Raw genomic sequence first — 8,261 nt, forward strand, 5'->3', positions numbered from 1 at the left:
AGAAACATTAAGAAAAAAAGATTAAAATATTTTGCATCAATTTCGGAATGTTAAATATAGGACGTAAATTCTATATTTTCGGAAAATTCCGGACCAAATGTCATATAGTCAATTTTTAGTATTCTTCTGACATGTGTGGGTGGGTGTGGGTAATTTTTGGCATGCTCCCATCAGAGAACTGTTCAAGCACGCCTGTCGTAGGCACAACCTCTGATTTCGCCAGAGTTCCGTCCATAACAGTCCTTTGAGATACGCTTTATCGTAGAATCAAAACGTCTCAGTTAATCCATCTAACAGACCATGAGACAATAATGTTCTGGTTATTGCTTCTGTATTGCATTTCAAATCTTTAACCGGCCTCGGTGGCCTAGTGGTTAGGCCATCGGTATACAGGCTGGTAGGTACTGGGTTCGGATCCCAGTCGAGGCATGGTATTTTTAATCCAGATAACGACTCCAAACCCTGAGTGAGTGCTCCGCAAGGCTCAATGGGTAAGTGTAAACCACTTGCACCGACCAGTGATCCATAACTGGTTCAACAAAGGCCATGGTTTGTGCTATCCTGCCTGTGGGAAGCGCAAATAAAAGATCCATTGCTGCTAATCGGAAAGAGTAGCCCATGTAGTAGCGACAGCGGGTTTCCTCTCAAAATCTGTGTGGTCCTTAACCATATGTCTGACGCCATATAACCGTAAATAAAATGTGTTGAGTGTGTCGTTAAATAAAACATTTCTTTCTTTCTTTTTGTCTGACGCCATATAACCGTAAATAAAATGTGTTGAGTGTGTCGTTAAATAAAACATTTCTTTCTTTCTTTCTTTCTTTCTTTCTTTCAAATCTTTGTTCATTGTCTAAGAGGATACCTGAAAAAACAGGACTGAACGAATTTTAGAGACTCAGCCTTTGTTGGAGTTTTCGTTTGCTCGTCAAATAAAACGGTGTCAACGTCGATAGGTTTATTTCCTCCTGTCTTGGTTGAAGGTTCACGCCAGAAACTGCGATCAAGACAGGTGTGCGCAACAACAGCTTGCTTTGAACCTGTACGATAAGTTCCTAAATTCTACCTTTTGTCCAGAGTCTATATTCTCTTATTAGGAGATGCAAGACAAAGCGTTTAATATTATGCACTAGTACACCATTAAAGTTAAAGTTTGTTTTGTTTATCGACACCACTAGAGCACACTTAGAGGGAAACCCCCTACATTTTTCCATTAGTAACAAGGAATATTTTATATGCACCATACCACAGACAAGATAACACATACAACAGCCTTTGTTATACCAATCGCAGTGCACTAGCTGGAACGAGAAATAGCCCATTGGGTCCACGGGCATCGATCCCAAACCGACAGCGCATTAAGCGAGCGCTTTACCACTGGGCTACGTCCTCCCACTGCAAGCCATAGCGTTTATTGTGCACCTGTACACCAGTAAAGAGACAAGCACCAAACGGTCATATGAACAGTATATGTACCAATAAGCGATTTAAAAAACTCATATACTCTGCATCTCATTCAGTATACAATTTATTTGTTTTCCTGACAGATATATCTCACTGTCGGCTGAAAACAAATGCCAAATACACAAACAACAAAGTCAAATTAAACGTAACAAAAATTATTTTAATATGACATTCAACATTTACAAAATTAATGAAATGATCATGTAATTTTTAAATTAATACACAAGTTATCACCTTTGAGTTCTCTTTACGTCTGTTGAAATCTTCTTCAAACGTTCGTGTACCATGCATCATTATTAAATAAATAAATACATATATAAATATTTTAGCATCTATGTCAAGAAAATCGCCAGACTTGTACATGGAATATGAAATAAAATACTTTATCACTTTTCTCAAGTTTGCAAGTTAGGGAGGACTGCAACATCAGCGTATCAAAAGTCGTATCTCAGACTCCAGTGTATACTTATATACCTTTGATGTGTTTACACAAGGAAGACATACTTGCACTTCGATTTGGAGTTAGATGATGAATTAAAACAGAAGCAATATTCTGTTATCATCCACTAGAAGGCAAGATCGTACCTAGGACGTTTGCTGCCCCCTCTCCCAGAAGGGGTGATTTATTTCAGCCCCTCCCTCAGAAATACGAAAACGGGCCTCTCTAGTTCGAAAAGTGGCCCTTTTGTCGTGTTGGAAGAAGGAAGGAAAAGGTTTCTTTAACGACGCTCTCAACACATTTTATTTACGGTTATATGGCGTCGGACATGTGGTTAAGGACCACACAGATATTGAGGGAGGAAACCCACTATCACCACTTCATAGACTACTCTTTTCGATTAGCAGCAAGGGATCGTATATATGCACCATTTCTGTAGCACATACAACGGCCTTTGGTGTACCAGTCGTGGTGCGCTGGCTAGAGCGAGAAATAAACCAATGGGCCTACTAACGGGGATCGATCAAAAACATAGTGTAATAGCCCAAAATATACCCCCTCACCAAACTATACTCGGGGTATAAACTGGACTAGCCCAGAATATACCCCGGGTATAAAACAGGCTAGCCCAGAATACACCCATCTAGTCTGTATTTCAATGTCCAGAGGGTTTTTTTTCCCCATCATAATTTATATATTTTGGGCTAGAGAATATCGAAATATCTTCTAAAATGACTAATCTGTGATAGTTTTATTTTTATGAAAGCAATAGTTGCTTTTCTTTTAAAACGTTTATTATTATTTATTTATTTATTTTGTACACAGGTTAGTAATAAAAAATGAGTATTAGGGTTAGTGGTATAAAACAGGCTAGCCCACTTTAACCCTGGGTATAGTTTGGCGGGGATATATTTTGGGCTGTAATACCGGATCGAGCGCTTTACCACTAGACTACGTTGTCGTGTTGGAGAAGAACCTATGTTACGGTGCCCCGATTCTTTATAGTTCCCAATATCGGTGGTTGTTTTTCAAGTATGAGTTTGGGGTAGAACCAAAACAGTTTCTCTGACTTAAATCAGATCCTACTACTTAGTAGATATCACATTATGCATCACCATTTTAAAACCAGCTTATTGTTTACAAAACCTTTAGAATTGTTTACAAATACTCTATTAGAGTCCGAGACTGTAACGGCATGGCAACATCATATATGTTGTATGCATTTATGTGATGCCATTACGGAATTAAGTATACACCCTAAAGGTTTATAAGCTTTGGCCAGGGGTTCGTTTTTTATGAACAGTCATTCTTGATGCTGTACTCTTCTGGCAGCCAGACACAAGACAATTATAGCGTTTCGTAGATCTAAAACAGAAGACGGGTGAAGCAGACAGCATAGTTTGATTTTCAATTGTATTAAAGTACCAGTCAGTGGCATATAAATTACTAGAATACCCATATTCATGACCTGGTGCTTATAAAACGTTTTTAGAGTCTAGACTCGAGACTCTTATAGAGTCTGAGACACTAATGTCATGACAACGCCATACAAATTGTATGTGTGTGACGTCAATAGAGATTCAGTCTGAAGTTTTATAAGCAGGGGCTCCGGTCATACTTGAATCATTATGTTCTGTTGCAACGACAGTGACTAAATTCCTAATGTGTTGCACGTGGCATGTATCTGTTGTGGGGGCGGCTGAGAGGGTAAATTAAACCATTACATCAAGTATTGAAATTGCCATTCGATACCCAAGTAAACAAGTACACAATGCATAAAACATGGGGAGAAAGCTCGCATTAAAAATGGTCATTGATAACTAGGAACTGTCTAAACATGTCTGGGCCGAGTGATATGAACAACCGGTAAACAACACACAATGCAACTCACAATATACATTACGGTACATATTCTACCAGGGTATTGCCTCATTTTCGATTGCGTGTGCCAAGCTTCAGTACATAATATATGTCGAAAACTAAAACAGTCTAATACATTTAAGCAGTTGTCAACGCAAAGAAGAAAGAGAATAAAACAAATATGAACAATCGGCATCAAATACTTGATACTGTGGGAGGTTTAACATAACAAGTGAGGTAAACCAGGTCATCATTAGACATACTATTAAGCGAAGAGGGTAGGTTATCTATTAGAAACTGTCGAAACATTACGAAACGTTCAGTGAATCTTGCGAGAGTTAGGTTTGGAGAAACATCTATAGAAAACCAAACCTCCCCCACCACTCTCCTGAGACTAGTTCAAGCAGAATAATTTATAGCTCCCCTTAGAATTACAATTCATATTTTATCAGTATGGTACTATCCTAAATAGCTCCCCATAGTCTAAATTATGGGAGCAATTAATCATTGCCCTCATTGTTTTCATGTTGAAGTTTTGAAGTAAGTCCATGCATACACACACTTTCAAATACAGTTACTCTCATGTACGTAAATACAGGCTCGGTTTGGTAGCATTTCTCCAATTCCTGAGTGTATCGATCAATGTGTTGTGCTGTTTTACAGGCCATTGAAACCACCTACCTACAGGCTAACAGTTAAAACACTTTCATCTGACCGAATTCTCTTTTATTTCTTCGCTTTCTTTATTCGCTGTCCCTGTTGCTGTCTCCTGTGTGTCATCTGTATCTTTGACATGTTTCAGAATGATGGTTCCGTCCACTATTTTCACAGACCTGGAGTTACACATCTTTTTTGAGTCGTCATCATTTCTGTCGTCGAGAGCTGCATTCGTTTCACGGTCATTTTTGTTGTCCATAGTTGCATTCGCATTTCCCTGAGGCGGGTAATTCCTCATATCGAGTTTATATATCGGTGGGTGACAACGCGGCATATATTTCTTGGGTTCGTCAGCTACCTTTAGAACTACCTCGTTATCATTTGACCGAGAGTTCTGTTTGTGCTCTCCGAATACCTCTATCTTCTTGAAGCCTTGAAGTAGAGCCTTTTGTTTGTGCTGGTTTTGGCGCTTTCCCCTGGATACTTGAAACGAGTGTAGTTCTTTTCCCTGCGCCTGATCTGCCTTGGGCAGTTGTCCATTCTCATTTGGCAGACCAGAAAACGCACACGCAGTGTCCTTCACCGAATCACATTGCCGTATTTCTTGTTGCTTTACCAATGTCTCTTCTATATGCTTTGGATTTCGTTTCTTTGGTGTATCATGCTGTATTGAAATGTTTACAACTGACGTTCCGACTTCACCCTTTGGACTCTGGTGTCTTTGGCGAATCTCCGCTCTAAGTTCTTTAGAAACATTTTCGTCGGTCAGAAAGTATGGTGGTCGCTGCTGAGCCTTCCTGGAATTTGGTGGAGCCAGGTCCTGGTTCTCAATCCATGGCATGCAAGCACTGCTCTCGACTATAGGTCCGATAATTAAATCACTGAAGGGAGAATTCTCGCTCGGTTCCGAGAGAGACGGAGCAACAGACTGAGGTCTCGGTTTCTGTCGAGCTCGTTTTTTTGGTGAAGAGTTCACAATGTCTTCCTGTTGGCCAGTAGGGGACAGATCCCGATGTCGTCTGTCGCATTTATCCTGATCCACGACCTTCAGGTTTAGTGCCGACTTCTGTTTCAGACGATACCGTTCTCGATCTATCATGTCGGACTCGAGGTCCTGAGGCTGATGCAGGCTTTCTGACCGCAATTCCCAGTACTGATTTGGATATTTATCGTACGCCCGAAGGTCGAGTTTGTTGGGTTCCACTTTTGGAAATGTCGGTTTTGACTTTTCGTTTCTGACGTCTCGCAGACGTAATCGTTCTAGGATTGACTTCTGCAGCTGAAAACCGTTTAATCCATGACTTGTCCCAGAAAGCCACTCGCTATAACCTTTCTGGCTGTGCGCAGCGAATTGTTCCCGTTTACCAACACCACTGGTTGCTGTACTGACCTGGAACTTTCTGCGTGGTTTTCCGGATGCGTGGTTCTGAAATGTTACTCTATTTTTACACTCTATTTCTGGAAGAAATACAGAACCTCCTTGGCCGTCTATCACGTCCTGTTGGTTCTTGTCTCGGTTTGTGTCTTGCTTTGTCTTTGTCAAATCATCCAGGCTTGAGGAATGTTTCATCAAACCCATGGCCGGCATGTTGGCTCGGTAGGATTCGAGCATCTCCATGCTCCTGTGGTAATCTGGACGTAGTGGTGACAGATGTCTTCGCCGTCCTTGACGACGAGGGCTGAAGTCGACGAGTCTCGTGTTCATGTCGTTGTCGGATCTTGGACTTGGACTGTCGTCCTGGCTAAGTGGCGCTGCGAGGCTGGTCTGTTCTCTCTTGGCATCAGCTAGTGCCAGGATCGCGTACAGCTCCCGCGGATCAGTGACGTCCCGACCTTCGCCTTGGTGGCCCGTTATGCGCTGGATTAGCGACACCCCGAGGGCTACCACTCGCTGGTTCATCGTTTGAGCAGTCGCCATGTTTGAAAACGTCTTGGTGGCAGTATTGTTCAGAAACGACCAAATGTGGTGATATCGAAGACATGGTGTCCGTTTTTCTTGCCCGTGGAAAGATCAGAGATGGTGTTTACCTGAAATAGAGAAGAAAAAATCTTACCATTAAAAACATTACACCATTACAACAACAACAACAAAACAGCAACAACAACAACAACGAAAAACCCAACGTTTCTGAATAATTTTTCACAAGGTCGTGGTTGCTTCCCCGAATCACCATCAGATGTTTTGTCGGTATGATAACTGATATTCCAAAGACTGGTTTGGCACATTTCATCATATACAGAACAGAGTTCAATGGACATTTAGACAAAACTGTTTCAAGAATATTATGATGAATAATTGTACCACTTTCGTTTTAGATATTTGCAAAAACTATACAATAACAACATGAAATGTCAGCAGTGATTTATAGAGCAACATTTCGACAGATCCTAGAGTGTTCTAAACCAGTGTCACTGCTAACCAGGTGGGAAGTAAGAGCGAATTGCACATTTCTGTTTTGTCAGCTTTGAATCATCGACATTGCTCACAGTCTCGTGCCACTGCAGGCTCCGAGAGGTCAAGGCCAAAGTGCCAACATCCAACCACACTCTCCTATCTCTTGGACTCTCTCTCTCTCTGTTTCCACCTCCTGTATTTCTGTCTCTGTCTGTCTGTTTCTGTCTCCGTATGGAACATAATTAAGTCGAGCAATTAATTTAAGAAATAATTTAAATCTAATCTAGCTTTAGATTGTATATTTATATTTACATTTTATATTCTTCAGTTTGAATATTATAAATCTTTTTACTCCCCACCATTATACTGTATACAAACGTATTGTACCTGTATTTATAATGTATGCTGAAGAGTTGTAAAACGTAAGGCAATAATAATAAAACCGAAACACCTGCACACGAAGCTGTCTATTTTAATGACTCCCACTGACACCAGCGTGTTGTTACCTGTACTGGTGAGCCAGCACAGGGTGAGATCGGGAGAATTACACACTAAATATACTACATGTAGTAGGTGAGTGTCTAGGACGAGGTGTCTCTAAGTCAAGTCGCTTGTTGTCTCGCTTCAAGTGTTCTTTCAGCTTGTCTCACTCGAAACATTCACATTTTTAAAAAAAACATTTTATATGTTAATTGCAACTCTTTTTTTTCGTGTTTTTATTCAGTTAAGGTTCAGACATGCTCTCCTAGGCACACAACTATCTTGGCTGTCTGTCGAGTTAGTGGTTGGTTATTAGTATGTGTGTGTGTGTGCGTGTGTGAGTGAGAGAGAGAGAGAGAGAGAGAGAGAGAGAGAGAGAGAGAAAGTAGAGAGAGAGAGAGAGAGAGAGAGAGAGAGAGAGAGAGAGAGAGAGAGAGACAGAGAGACAGACAGACAGACAGACAGAGAGAGACAGACAAACAGAGAGAGAGAGAGAGAGAGAGAGAGAGAGAGAGAGAGAGAGAGAGAGAGAGAGAGAGAGAGAGAGAGAGAGAGAGAGAGACAGAGACAGAGCCAGAGAGAGAGAGAGAGAGAGAGAGAGAGAGAGAGAGAGAGAGAGAGAGAGAGAGAGAGAGAGAGAGAGAGAGAGAGAGAGAGAGAGAGAGAGACAGACATAGACAGAGACAGAGCTAGAGCCAGAGCCAGAGCCAGAGCCAGAGAGAGAGAGAGAGAGAGAGAGAGAGAGAGAGAGAGAGAGAGAGAGAGAGAGAGAGAGAGAGAGAGAGAGAGAGAGAGAGAGAGAGAGAGAGAGAGAGAGAGAGAGAGAGAGGGAGGACATATTTACAGACAAAAGATAGTTCTAAAATGAATATTTGAGTATTTCCTTTGGTGCTTCGACTGGAACAATGAGGGCCGACCGGTCAGGCGAACGCTTTACCACTGGGCTACGTCCCACCCCTCACCTATTCT

The sequence above is a fragment of the Gigantopelta aegis genome, chromosome 4 (assembly GCF_016097555.1).
Source record: "Gigantopelta aegis isolate Gae_Host chromosome 4, Gae_host_genome, whole genome shotgun sequence".
Lineage (NCBI taxonomy): Eukaryota > Metazoa > Mollusca > Gastropoda > Neomphalida > Peltospiridae > Gigantopelta > Gigantopelta aegis.